Genomic DNA, 13,921 nt, shown 5'->3' on the forward strand with positions numbered 1-13,921 from the left:
AAGTACTTATCATAAAAAGCAAGAACACAAGAGTCAAGAACTAAATCACCTAATTAACTTTGTCCTTTCAGGTTTATGCAGATCGCCCAGAAAGGTTAAAAGTTGAAAATCCCCCATGGAAATCACGATTAAATATCCCCATATATGTCTGGTTTGCACAATAAGCTCGCTTTCACGTAATGTAGGTAATTTGGAGCGAAGCGAGGTGCTTCGGGCTAAGGATTACCGTTTACTGTAAGCTAGATTTCCAGACTAAATTGCTACCAAATCATTACGTCTATAACAGATATAACAGACACTAACAGATTCTAAAGTGATTCTGCTAGAGATACAAAAGTCATAGACACACATTATTATGAACATAAATGATGCACCTATCGAAATATATTGTAAGATAGAATTACAATATTTAATACGAGTATCTCGTGTTTTTAAACAAAGCTAAAAATAAAACCACTTTATGCAATTATCTAAAATAGCTCTTCTGCTGAACCTGTTGCAACTTGCTCGTCGCCACATTTCACTGCAACAATTAATTGACATAAGAAGTGGTCCGCACCCGTCGTTGGACTGCAAAATGTGAGAGAATAATTCAGCTGCCACCATAATGTAGGAACAGGCACTAATTATGACAAAACTACCAATGGGAATAGCTGTAGACCAGTTCTAGAACTTGTCCAATCACAGACATGAGAAGAGAAACCTTGTTAGCATCGGCGGACAGCTTAAGAGGACAACTCGAATAAAACGTGATAATGCATGACCTGCAATATATCTTGGCATCCATATTATAGTGTAGTTCTGAGAAGTAAATGCTACTGTGCCTTTCTGTTTCTTGGATATGAAAAGTACTTGAAGACTTTAGAAATAATACCAATAAGTGTGGTTCCCCATGAGTTTGTATGCACGCATGGAAACGAAAGACAAATGGTCCGTCCCGGCCGAGGCACGACGCGCCGGCGGCATCAAGCTCATTTGTCGGGCCACTGCAGACGAAATCAGATATTCATCTCACTTGATTAATTATCGAACCTCCAGCGCCGGACCATTAGGTGCACCGAACATGGCAGTTGCATGTTCGGAGTTTATCAACGCTTTTCGAATAAACGATGTGTGATTAATAACGGTAATGAGAGGTGATGTCTCAAATCAGCTACCTTTTGATAGCCACAGTTTTGGAATCCATCCGAAAGGGACATTAAAAAGCTGATAGATAAACAGCCATCATTTTATGGAATATTCGTCCGATATTTCAACCGTCGCCGTCGGTCGCACTAGCTCGCGTGACTAGCGACACTGAGACCGCACACTGGAGGACCCACATTTAGGGGAATTAGAGAAACATTTGAATCATAATAGACTTTTGATATTAAAAATCGTGTTCTTAGAGGATTTATAGCGCCCATATGACCGCAAACTGAATCTGCTTAAATAAATCATAGAGGCTCACACGCCGGTGAATCACTGTTCCAAGAAAGCGGAAACGACGAAATTCTTACCGTTCGTTTTTATGATATTAACCGGCCGAGTGAAACTTGGAAGGTTGTCGATAGCCCGAGGGGTTGAGACGTTATTTTTTAAATTTGTTCGGGTAATACGGGCGTCGTGCGCCACGCACCTGCGCGCGCGCACCCGGTGCAAATCTCGGAGGGTGCGATGCCTCGTCTTTTTGGACGGAGCGAAGGGAGCAGGTAAACGGTCTCTAAGCTCGTTTAGGACCGTTGGTGAAATCTCTCCATTCAAAATCGTGCCTTATTCCAGTTCAGATTAAATGCTTGTTACTGGAGTAGAATACATGCAGCGAATTTAGCAGTTGTTAGGATTAGGGTCGAATATTATGAATTCAATGTTTCAACACTTTCGCACAACACTATTTGGTACAACATGATTTAAAATTGTTAGATATTTAAAGCCCTTTTTGGTACAATAGGCCATAAGATTTCTAATTATAGGGCACAACTAAAAGATAAAGACAAAAAATGGTATCCACATGCGCTTGCGCAACACATCGCGTGTCGGTGCGCTCCGTCGCAACAGCTTGTATCAAAAATTTCTCAGCACAAATCATCGAACAAAAAAGAAGGCGGGGAGTAGGTAAGAGGCACTAATTACGTGGAGTACGATGTCTCACAGATAAATTGTTATGAGCCTTACGTAAGGAATCGTCAAGAGTTAATCATTTTGTTCTTCTCTGTGAGCCTGGCTTTAATTAATACATACGAGACGAGGCACTTTGAACTGAGGAGATATTTGTCTTGATTTTTTTTACTTCTGGTCTACTATGCAGACATCGACCTCACTGCCGCGTTATTTACATTTACTTTAAGTTGTTTTTAATAAGTATCATTTGATAATTAAATGCATCAACCTTAATGGTAACATCTAATTCCGATGATTCTTAAACCTGTAAGTGTGATCATCGACAAATCTACTTAAAATAACCGACCGCTCATCATGCGAATCAAGTTAAACGATGAAGTAAATCAGTTTCAATAAACTCTCTCACGCACCGCGACTACTTATTCAAGACCAGTAATAAGCTGGCCTTCTTCCAGTAGCTTTATAATAAATGCTTAAGTAATTATATGTTGGTGTGGACCAGATGTCGGATTGTATGACAGTGTGATCAGCAATCACTGCCCAACGGATTTTATAAATTTTATAGAATAAAGTTCTGTGAAGGGCGACAACTTCGATTTGCTTGTTGGTAGATGTTTTGACTGTGAAAATAGTACTGTATCGCTTCTCGGCCTTTTGGCTAAGATCAAAATAGTACTGTAGCATATTTACATAAGTGTTTATAAATGCGTAAGATAAAATTAAACAACAAATTTTAGATAGTTAATATATTATCTCATTATAAAAATCTTACTAAGCATTATGCTTTTTATTAATCTTAAGCTAGACCACGAAGATAAAGAAACCGTTATTTATGAAGCACCTCCTACCCTATTTATTTTACGAGCACTCACAAAATGACCACGTTTCAATAACTTGAAAGTATAAGCATAAAGTTTTTACAACCCGACAGCAAGTGCCATTGGTGGAGCGAGACAAGTGAACTTTTGTAATAAGACAAAACTGATTGTTTTACAACTCCATCCGCGTTTTTGTTCGCACTTCAACGTCGCACCTGACGCTAGGACCTGGCAGCTTCTACTTCACCCTGCTCTTTTGTCTACTCCGAACCGTTTTTCACTTAAGCCCCATTGTTTTATGCATCGTTAAAGTGACTTTTAGCCAATGATAAAGCAGATTTTAACTTTATAAGTGAGTGGGTCTCGAGTTGCGAGGTCATCGCAACAATGGCGGCGGTCAGCGCGCGCGGGAGATAGGCGGTTCACACGCTCGCGATACCGGCAGCTTCCGAGAGCGCCCTTCCGCTATACGGAGACCCGTCACGACACGATCGCGGCCTATCGACGCCGCTTCCGCCGCCAAACCGCAGCCTCGTCGACACCGATAGCGCCTGCCCCACATTCACCGGATCCACCATAAAACTATTTGGATTTTTAAAGCAATTAGCATCCTCATTAAGTGGAATGAGAGACACCGGTCTGGCACACAAGAAATTTACAAGCAAATCTCATTACCCAGTTATCAGATTACCGTAATCGCGCGGAAGAGCCGAGTGGGACAATACGTTCTCAGGCCCGGCTCCGGCGTCGCCATGCTTTCCGCACTTTCCTATCATTGTGCGCGTGCGCTCCCATTATTATAATGCAAGTAATAAAGCAAAACAACGTAACCGCCTTACGAAAACGCATGTTACAAGAGACAGGTCTTCGGTTTTTACAGACACAACGCATGAGTTGATCGAGACGGCTTATAATCGGACTCGGATCTGATCGGCCGAGGCGGCGGCAAGAGATAACGTGTTTTTGCATCCACTTGTACCCGAATTATGGCTGCTATTAAAGATTAAAGAAGTTAAATTGCACAACACGCCACTTGATCTGATACTTCGCCTGTTAAAGTATTACGGCAAGGATTAACTTTTCATTCGAAACGCTTCGATTGATTTGAGGCACATTAGGATAATGATTTTGAAAGCATTCGTTTTATTTTTCTCACGATATTAACATTTCTCTATGCTTTTTAATTAAGATAGGCAAATTTTGTCGCCAAAACGAATCATCAAAAGAACATCTGCAAAACTGGTTTAGCTTTATTTTGACAGCCGATACCTCTGCCTATTTCACTGTCTCTGTATATTTACATAGGCTGTCTTACGTAAACTGTACCTAGGACATGCAATGATGAACCTAGTAAATTTAAAGGCAACCAAAACCAGGTTTGGTGCAAAACATGGAACAGTAACAGTAAACGTAGTTAAGAAACCTAATTGAGAAAGTAATATTGAGTCTTCATTCAGAGGAATGATTGATGGCCTGCCGAGTCAAGTTAAACGGCTAATTACGACCATAGTTGAAAGAAAACCGGCACACTTTGAAAGATCAATACCTCTTTCAACATGCCTGTCCGAGAATTTTTGTTGTCGATATAGATTTTTTTTATTCAGATCAGCAAATCAGTGTGCATTCTTCCTTGCAGTATAAAGTATAACTGAAGATGAACTATAATATAGGTACCAACTTTTAAATGAATTATAAAACTAAGAGCTGTTAACATTAAAGGGGTTTGTTGAAATTGAGGTTTTACTGCAGTGAGATTCCGATAAATTGGACGATAAAATGATCCCATTCGCGTTCAGTGTTGAAGGGTGATCTTACAACGTGTTAAGTCTACTTTTATATTGAGGTCTATAAACCGTCCGTCGACTTTATCTCGCGTCATGTGAACTGTAAGTGCTTTTTTACCATTAATGAGTTTTCGGCGCTTTTTACACTAATTTAGAACTATTTTGTGTAAATTTTGAACACAACTAACGGGGCTTATGGATATTGAAATAGCCAATCTTCTATCAAATTGAGTGGAACAAGAGTGAACATTAACAATGAAGCACAAGCTTTTATTTAAATAGTTTACTGTTTTTAGGTACAGAACAAATTCATATTTTATATCGAATAACGTTTATCGTGTAGGTACATAATCTGTAAGAATTGGTTGCAGAGGAAAAATTTACAAATAATATTAAACGCGAATCGATCATCCATTTCTAAGTTTGATAAAGTAGCTATTTTTTATTTAGCAAAACCTGATCTTAATGGAATCAAAAGATAAAGTCAAAGAGATTAGTTAGTGCCGATAAAACGCCCGCGGTCTAGATCCACAACTGACAGGTTTTAAAATAATATCACATGAAGCGAAATCATAATTTATAATTGCTAATTTAAAACCGGTAAATCTGTGAATACATACGAATTAAATGTAGGAAAGGAAGTAAAACAAAGTAAAATGATCATGCGATATTGAAATAAATAATACACACATTAGAAAAGAAATGTCCTCAATGTACTATGTAAACTATCAAGGGACACAATCATACCTAATCGATCAATTTAGTTTAAGGATTGATCCTCTGATGTATCGCATGTCAATGAGTAAACGTACAAACTCCTGACATATTTAATTCAACCATCGTACGCACAATCAGAGCCTTATTGAACTAAACACACAGTTTTGTCCCCATTCCAATGCAGTTGATGTAAACTTTGTCCTGACATTTCCCATTTCATAATGCCCTCCCTGTTCCTCTTACAAAGATAGATAGGGATAGCTGGCCCCGATTCGGACAGTGGGAAACCAGGTGTGGGAAACCAAAATAGATCATATCCTTCACTGGAAATTCAATACCTTTAATGGACACGATTCGATCGTAGACTAAACATATAAAAGACTCATTGAAGGAATCACATCCGGTGTCCATTTATAGTTTGGATAAGAGCTATGGACGTAAGATTCTGATGAACGCAGGGGTTGAGTAAACTGGAATGTCTCAATAAGTGGAAACCTCTCTAGCAGCAGTTCAGCGCAGGTAACAAGCACTCGGGTTCGTTGAAACGAGACATTGTTTGGCGTTCGTGACACCGGCCCCGGCTGCAGCGTATTATTAAAGTAAACTGCGTCCCGGCCAGCCTGATAACTAGTTGTGCATACGCATCCAGCGATACTGGGTAAACAACTAAACACTACACTAGGAGTGGTGGTTCGTGCTCAAGATGGGTTACATGGGGGTCTGTTAGTGGCTTCACTTGTTATTTATTACGCTCTAAATACTTCAAGATAACGCTCGGATGTTTGAGCATGAAAGCCTTTTAGTCTGGGTTTTGGTAAGAAATAATGCGTTCGAAGCTATACATAATATAATGCTATTTCTTTAGTACATAGGACCCTATTTGATCATTTAAAATTTCATTTTACCCTACCCTTATCTGTAACACTAAGTTATATGTAACTTCTATTCTTGTTCGTGTTGAAATAAATAATATTATATCTGTCTTTAAAATAACGACTGAGAAGTAGCAGCTTAACGCTTCTATAATGAACAGAAAAGCCTCTGGTAAATCATTCCACTAATTCCAATAAACAACAATCAAGCGAGCCTGTAATCTACAGAATCAACTGTTGAATAAAACTGTCATTCCTTTTGCAGAGGCTCGTCTAATGGCGTCGCAGCAGCAGCGATAGGCGTTCCTAGATGTTACAAGCTCTTCAACTTGTTAGTTCAGCTCAGACTCATTTCTCTATGGTCGTTAAATCGCCTGAGTTGTGGTGTCGGTTGGTGCTGTCTCGTTTTGTCGACTTGAAATTGGAGTCGATGATTGTAAAGGTGGAGTTAAGGTTTACAGAGTTGAGCTAAATCTTCTGAGTAAATCAAGTTTACACCAAATGGCTGAGGCTAACAGGTTTGTTAACACCTTTACAAATGATTGTATCGAAGTACCAAAGCAAGGGAAAGGAGGAAAAAACAATTAGAATGATGGGTCCATGTCCATAAAAGCTGCTATCGGCAAGGTCCGGCAACACTGGTAGACGCAAACGAAGCCGCTGTTATCTACACTGAGTCTGAACTTGTTTGCCGACAAAACACCGAGCGGCCATGTTTGGACGAGCAGGACCCCGGCGGATGCGTGCGCGCAGGACGTAATGGACCACTTTAATGTTACAAATGTAAGTATGTAGGTAGTAGTGGGTACATTGAAAGCATAGAAATGTTGGATGGTTAGTCCGTTTGCGGGATTCTGCCACATTACTGGGCAACTAACTAGCCAGTTGAGTGGAGGCGATGAGTTTGACGAATTGCGTCCTCATTGTTACCTCAGTATTAATAGCTTTAATTGCTTCTAAAACTATGGCGTGCTCACCTCAAAATCAGCAAATTGCGGGTCAATTATGTCATCAAAAAACTAGTCGTCTTTGACTTCACAAAACTTATATTTTTTATAGTTGAAGTTCGTGGTCACATTATTGAATTCTCATGGGAACTGAACACAGTTTAGACAATGCTCGACAATATTGTGTAATAAAATAAAACTTAAAATTACCACAAAAGCAATTGTCTTAGCCCGCATGTTATTGTTTGTTTTTTTACACAGCACACTTCCAAGGAAGGAAATCCCGCATAAGTCTTAGACGGTTAAAGTTTTTCTTTAGAGTAAATAGTTAAGTTGTGCTTTTCGTAAAAAAATAAAAACCTTATAAAATAAGAAGCCTTTCTACTAATAGTCCAAAAATCGATGCTAAGTGCTAACCTTTCGGGGAACTTTTCTGAGATAATTAAATTTAAGCTAGTGATGGTGAGAGAATTGGCAATAAGAGGCCAGTTAGAACGTATACCCATACACATCTAGACCAGGGCCGACCTGCGCCCAAAAAGGTAGTCATACCTAAAACAACTAACTGCACACATTTGAGCTAAATTGGTATGTTCCTAAATGCCTTTCAAGCATTACATTACAGGCAACTATGTGTGGTCCCTGAATGGTATTGCAGTTTAAATAACCTATGTTTGGGCAGCTAGTTTAGACTAATGGCGAAAAAAAATTAGTCATGCATGTTGGGCTTTTGAAAATTCACAATAATATTACAGAGGTAAATACATAACAAAGTGTGTTGGTCGTACTTCTTTCGCGTTGAGTGGCATAGTTGTAGGATTTGCAAGCAGGTCCATGTACATCATGGATTAGGATTAGGTAAAAGATATCATCATAACTCAAATGGAAAGCGACGCATGCAGGTTATATAAGTTGCATGATTAAAAAAGACTGGCGTTATTTGATGAACTGAGATGACCAAAACCGGATATAAGTTAGTAGGGGTACTGAAAAGGGAATTCAATTATAGATTTTATGTATTCCCGTTCTGAACCAAATGGCGCACATAATGACCATTTCCCAGACATGAAAGTCACAAACAAATAAGTCAGTTCGCAGAATGACGCCTCAGCAGAACCCCAATGCCTCGATTGACTAAGACAACTTTGTAAAGTGAGAAATTGCCTTTCAGTTTAGTTGAGATTTATACGTGGCGAGTTGTCCAATGACCTCAGAAGACAATTGGCCATTAATTGCATGTGTATGTTTAAAAGTGGAACTGGGATGTTTATACAACATGGCGCCCAACGGTCGCCATCTGCGCAATTCTGTTCCAATCGCTGATGCTGAGCTATAATAATGGCATCCGTTTTGTGATGACACTTTTTAATACTTGTCATACTATATCATTAATCAGTGAGATTCATCAACGATTCAACCTTCTTTTTTATTTCTGAACGATTCATTGCTTGAACAATGCTGCTCAATCAATGTTGGAACATGCAGTTGGAAAGGTTTGCAAATAAATTCAGAATGAGTACTGGAGCGTGATTCGTGTCACAAAAAACCCCGTCGCTTTCATCTCGTTTTCAGATTTTTACGAACGAGGTGTCAAATTGCGATTCACATGGCACTAAAACCCAAGCTACATAGTAAGATCGTTTAGAGATCGCAAAATGAATAAACGAATGGAGAATGACGCGATTCATGTCATTTTTGTTGAACTTTTTGATATCGCCTATCTGTCATATTTTGACGTTTAAGCGATTTTAAACTTTCGAAGAAAAGGGTGAAATTGTAAGATCGTTTTCAGAAAAAATACCTACTGCTAACAGTGAAATTGACCATGTACGCATCTCTCCAACATCTTCAAGCCATTTTTCAGCCGGACAGCCGTCCCTACAAGATACGTTTCCATCTTTACCGAATTCGTAATTTTCCTTTATAGTAAGCTTGTATTAGTGATATTTATTTGATTGGCGTGGGTTTTAGCCTGAGGCCCTCGCAGAATGAGGAAGAATATTTTTCCCTCAGTGTGCAAATTGTAAGTTAATGAATTAAACACATTGTAATGCATGTCTATTTTATTTATTGATAGAACTAATAAATTCTATGAATTATCACAAATACATATATTAGGTCCCTTTACCACTTAATAAAGCTACAGATAATGGCAATCAAAGATTAAATTGTCTTATTTTTTCTCATATTCTCTCTTATAGGTTGACTGTTACAAAATGCTTTTAGCCTTGTGTATAGTTATTAATACTTATATAATACAATATTTTGTTAACAATTATTAAACTATTATTGTATATAGGAACTTAGGTAATCAGTAATCACAGGTGCTCCTCTGTTTGAATTGACGCATGAAGAAGAGGAAGAAGAGAGGCGTGAGGCCATTGAAGGCGCATCGATTGGTCCTCCCACGCACCGCCAGTCTTGATTGTTCCTTTCATTAGCCTAGAAAAGACAAAATCAAAAGTTCAGTATGATATTGTTCTAAAAAATTACAGACACTAACAAAACTACACTGTAACATAAATATTCAACATCAGTTTTCCTAACACATTATTGGGGTAGCAATGAAGTTAAATTCTATTCTATTATTTAGCCAAACATTTAGGAATAACCTTTTTCCATATGAGGAGCCCCTGCTCAAGAAGCCTCTCATTGACTGCAGCCTGTCTGTTCATTGCTTCAGCTATTCATTGTGAGGGCTGAAGCCGTGGCCCTCTCATAACGCACTTGCTCCATCTGCAACTCAAGCACATCGGCTGCTGCTTGTGTTCATCTCGTTCATGATTCTAAAACAATTCAAACAGAAATTGGATACATTGTAAATTACAATACCTTCTTGACTACAACCGGTTATATTTCCAAAAAAATAGGTTAATACATTGATACTTACATGTCTCAGTCGTATTTCTCTAAGTTAGTTAAACTTCCTTTCTTCTTATTTTCCAAAAAAACTACGTTGATACGAAAATGAGCAAAGAAAATCAATGTTTTTATGTAGAAAACATGGCGGCTGTCAAAAGTGCCACAGGTTATGAATTTCTTCAACGTTGAATTAAAAAGCCGTTTCTTGATACTTGCTATCGACACTAATTCCAACAAAATATATTGTAGGAACAAAATTATTTAAAACAATTAGGGTGGGTTGCATCAACATCCCGGTTATCGTAATAGTTAAGGTTAAAGTTAGCAATGACAGAGTCGTTACAGTTAATATTTTACTGTAACGTGTTGCACCATCAAATCGTCGGTCATTGTTAATGTTATTAGGGTTGCTATTCGTTTGAGACATAATTATCCCCAAAGTTACTGTGGGAAACGTTTTTATGTAAGGCAATACCAAATCTAGCTGTCGGACTGAAGCCGTCACAGAGTACATTGTAGCCGTCATTCTCTGTCAAAGCACTCAAAGTCAACATGTCATAGGAACTAACTCTGTTGTTCCTCCAAATATTGACCAAAAGATTATCATCAATAAAACCCGCGACAAAGTAGACTCTAATAAGCCTTTATTAAGAGCGGTGGTAGCTCAGTCGGGTAAGCGCCCGCTTCTCACGCCAGAGATGCGGGTCCGATCCCGGCGGTGACATGTACCAATGAGTTCTTTTAATATAAGTACAAAGTATACCATCGCTCTTACGGTGAGGAAAACATCGTGAGGAAACCTGCATATCTAGATTTAGCACATCTAGATATGTGAACCCACCAACCCGCAGTGTACCAGCGTGGTGGAGAAATGGTCCAAGCTTTGGAAGGCAGTTTAGACCTTGGGGATATGCACAAAGGTTCCATTCGAGAGAGCCAGGTGCAGGTACTTACACCCCCAGAGAATAGAATAGAATAGAAGCCTTTATTATTAATTATCTTATTAATTAATTCTTAACAAGTTGAAATAAAAACTAACGATGTAATCTATTAAAATAATTATTTATTGACATCCTTCGATTATGCTCATCATTCCTGTTAACTGCATAGACAGGTTCCTCTTCATCAGATGATGAATCATCATAAAAAACCTAGCTGGTGGTACAGCACAGGGTCTCTATTTTGTTTACATAATATATTATGCAGCTATGCCGTAGCCACAATAATGGGCTGCACTCTTCTTAGTTCTGTCCTTATTTTCATTGATATATTTCTGTATTTGAGTGATTGCAAAATTTCTGAAAACAAGGTTATTCAATTAAAGAGTTACGTAGGTTACTTTGATATTAGATTGCTGCGCTGGACCGGCAACCGGCAGGTAGCCGGTAGTGGCTGGATAAGGAAGGCCGAGGGCACAGTGTTGTTTCGCTCCTTGGAAGAGCCCATGGCTAGAAGTGGACGCTTATTTGGTGGTGAAGATGATCATTACACCTACAACATAATAATAGGTGCACTTACTTCGTCGTTGGAGGCAGTAAGAAAGGTTCTAGTTTTAAAGCCAACACACGAGCCACATTTTTGAGACCTGGAACCAATCCAAGAACGAGTTCTCATCCCAAGTTGCGAATCTATCAGTTCTCTGAAAGTACACCTTTCTCTTCATATTTCGTAAGTTCCGTACTTACTCCACCTCAATCTCAATTTCTGAGGAACTTGTTTCAAGCACTATTTCACGTAGAAGCGACATGATAAGAATTATTGAATATTAATATTTGTACGTAATACTGTTACTTTGAGGTTATACAACGGTTTTGACAGCTACCTGACTTTAACTTTAACAGTAACCGGCCAACATGGGGTGGTTATGGTTATCGTTAAAGTTATGACGTCATTTTAACCATAGTTGAATGGTGCAACCAATTTTTCGCTTAACCGATGCTTTGACAGACGATGTGACGTTTGTAATAGTTAAAGTTAAATGGTGCAACGCACCCTTAGTGGTAGTATTTATAATTTTTGCATGGCAATTAAAAAAATATAGTTTCATTCATTTCACTCAAGCCATCCCAATACGAACTAGCGATATGAAAACGAGATCAAAGTATGTGTGTTATGAATCGCGTTTTTGAACATTGCGGATTTCATCTCGTAACTCGTTCGTATCGCTTTACAAATATTTCGGTTGAGATGTGAATCGCGCCCCTGACGCTATTATAAACCATGTTTTGAATTTCTTTTGAACTTTCCTTAAAGTCTATTATGGCTCTTTCTCCAAGTATGTAGGACATTAAAAGCAGAAGCGGGGCACAGAAATGGGCTGATCAATATTCAAACAGACCCCACGAAGGTCCCGACTACAGAAATCGTGGCTAGCGGCGAGGAATACCAACCAGCTATTTGTATTCACTGGCCAGCCCTACGCAAACCACTCTACGTGCATATGTGTTGAATTAAAAATGTAATATTATTTTCCGATGTCTGATATGGAGGATTGTCGATGCTGGATGTTTTTGGATTCTTTCTTATCTGTTAAGGGTCTGCAATAGGGAATCGAGGGTTGGCATTGTCATAGAATTATGTAGTAAATGATGCTCTACAGCCTTGAAAAAAATCACACAGGTAGTTGAAGAGTCTAGCTAGGTGCTGAATCATTCGAATTTAAGTAAATGATTATGGATAACTGTAAATTAATTTCAGAATATCAAGAAAAACCAGTCAATCACACTCCCGTATTGTAACAACTGTGTCGTAATTATAAAGAATTTTCATATGATTTTTATCATATTATAAAGTTAAAGGCTTGGACTAGGCGCTAAATACCTTGTTTTTTAATAAACACACACTTATTTTGTGTAAATTAATCCCAAACTTGAGCAATTTTTTTCCCTCAAATCTTCATACAAATATCTATGGCGGCTTTCTGTGTTATAAAATCATAAACACAAGTGACGTTTGACTCAGTTGGCCGCTGGCCTCCAAAGAAGGGTCACGTCGGTTTAGGCAGCACTGACAGCTCGCGATCTTATCGTGTACAGATACAAAATCACTGCACATTGGTTGTCATTGCACTTTTTCAACTTTTATGACACCAACATAATTTGATTTGAAATTGAGGAAGCATAATTCTTCCATTATATTCAATACATTAAATTAAATTAGATAGTGTGCAATATTCTCGTGATATTACAGTCTCGTAAAGGTCTGATGAGGAGCAGGAATATAGCGAATGGATCTAAGTGATGACAATACGCACGAACATTAGGTTAGGGATCAAAAATACCAGTCTCTTGGTGCTGGTTGAGGTATGGTCTCGTGAGGATCTGATCAGGGCAGTAACACGGTGGTGGCTCAATTTTATTTCAAAGATGTTAATAGCTAAAAGCATCGAGTTTGGGCTATTAAGTATGTTTTTCAGAGAGAGAGAAAGAGATTTTGTTTTTCCTCTGGATGTGTTAGGTTTACTGGGTTTACTAAGTTCATTCTGTTAATGGCATCAAGTTGTTATGTGTTCATAAGTAATAATTATTTATTAACAAAATGCTGTTGATTCTCCACGAAAATGTAAAAATAAAATAAATAAAAATAAATTCGTAACGTAAAATTGTCAATGACGGAATTTCTTCTATAGACAGTAGCCACAAAAAAAACAAACGATAGATGGCGTGATTTGAAGATAAAGATACATTTTTTCGACACATAGACAGCAACAACAAAAAAAATACAGATTTAAAGAAAAGAAACACATACTTATACAAAACAACAAAGAAAAAAAAAGGATACACATCAAAATAACTGGAAAAAATATAAGCCCCAATTTACTT

At 38.3% G+C, this 13,921-nt stretch overlaps 1 protein-coding gene and 1 long non-coding RNA gene across 2 annotated transcripts in view; both read right to left on the reverse strand.

The window, feature by feature from the left end:
- Positions 1 to 13,921, reverse strand: part of LOC105398651 (neurogenic locus Notch protein) — a 100,866-nt gene that overhangs the window by 84,388 nt on the left and 2,557 nt on the right. The window lies entirely within an intron of this gene.
- LOC125489644 lies at positions 9,290 to 10,368 on the reverse strand. Its single transcript, XR_007267122.1, has 3 exons — positions 10,129 to 10,368; positions 9,851 to 10,024; positions 9,290 to 9,680 (listed from the first exon to the last, which is right to left on the reverse strand). It is a non-coding gene; the product is annotated as an uncharacterized LOC125489644 (long non-coding RNA).

This window comes from Plutella xylostella, chromosome 15 (genome assembly GCF_932276165.1).
Source record: "Plutella xylostella chromosome 15, ilPluXylo3.1, whole genome shotgun sequence".
Lineage (NCBI taxonomy): Eukaryota > Metazoa > Arthropoda > Insecta > Lepidoptera > Plutellidae > Plutella > Plutella xylostella.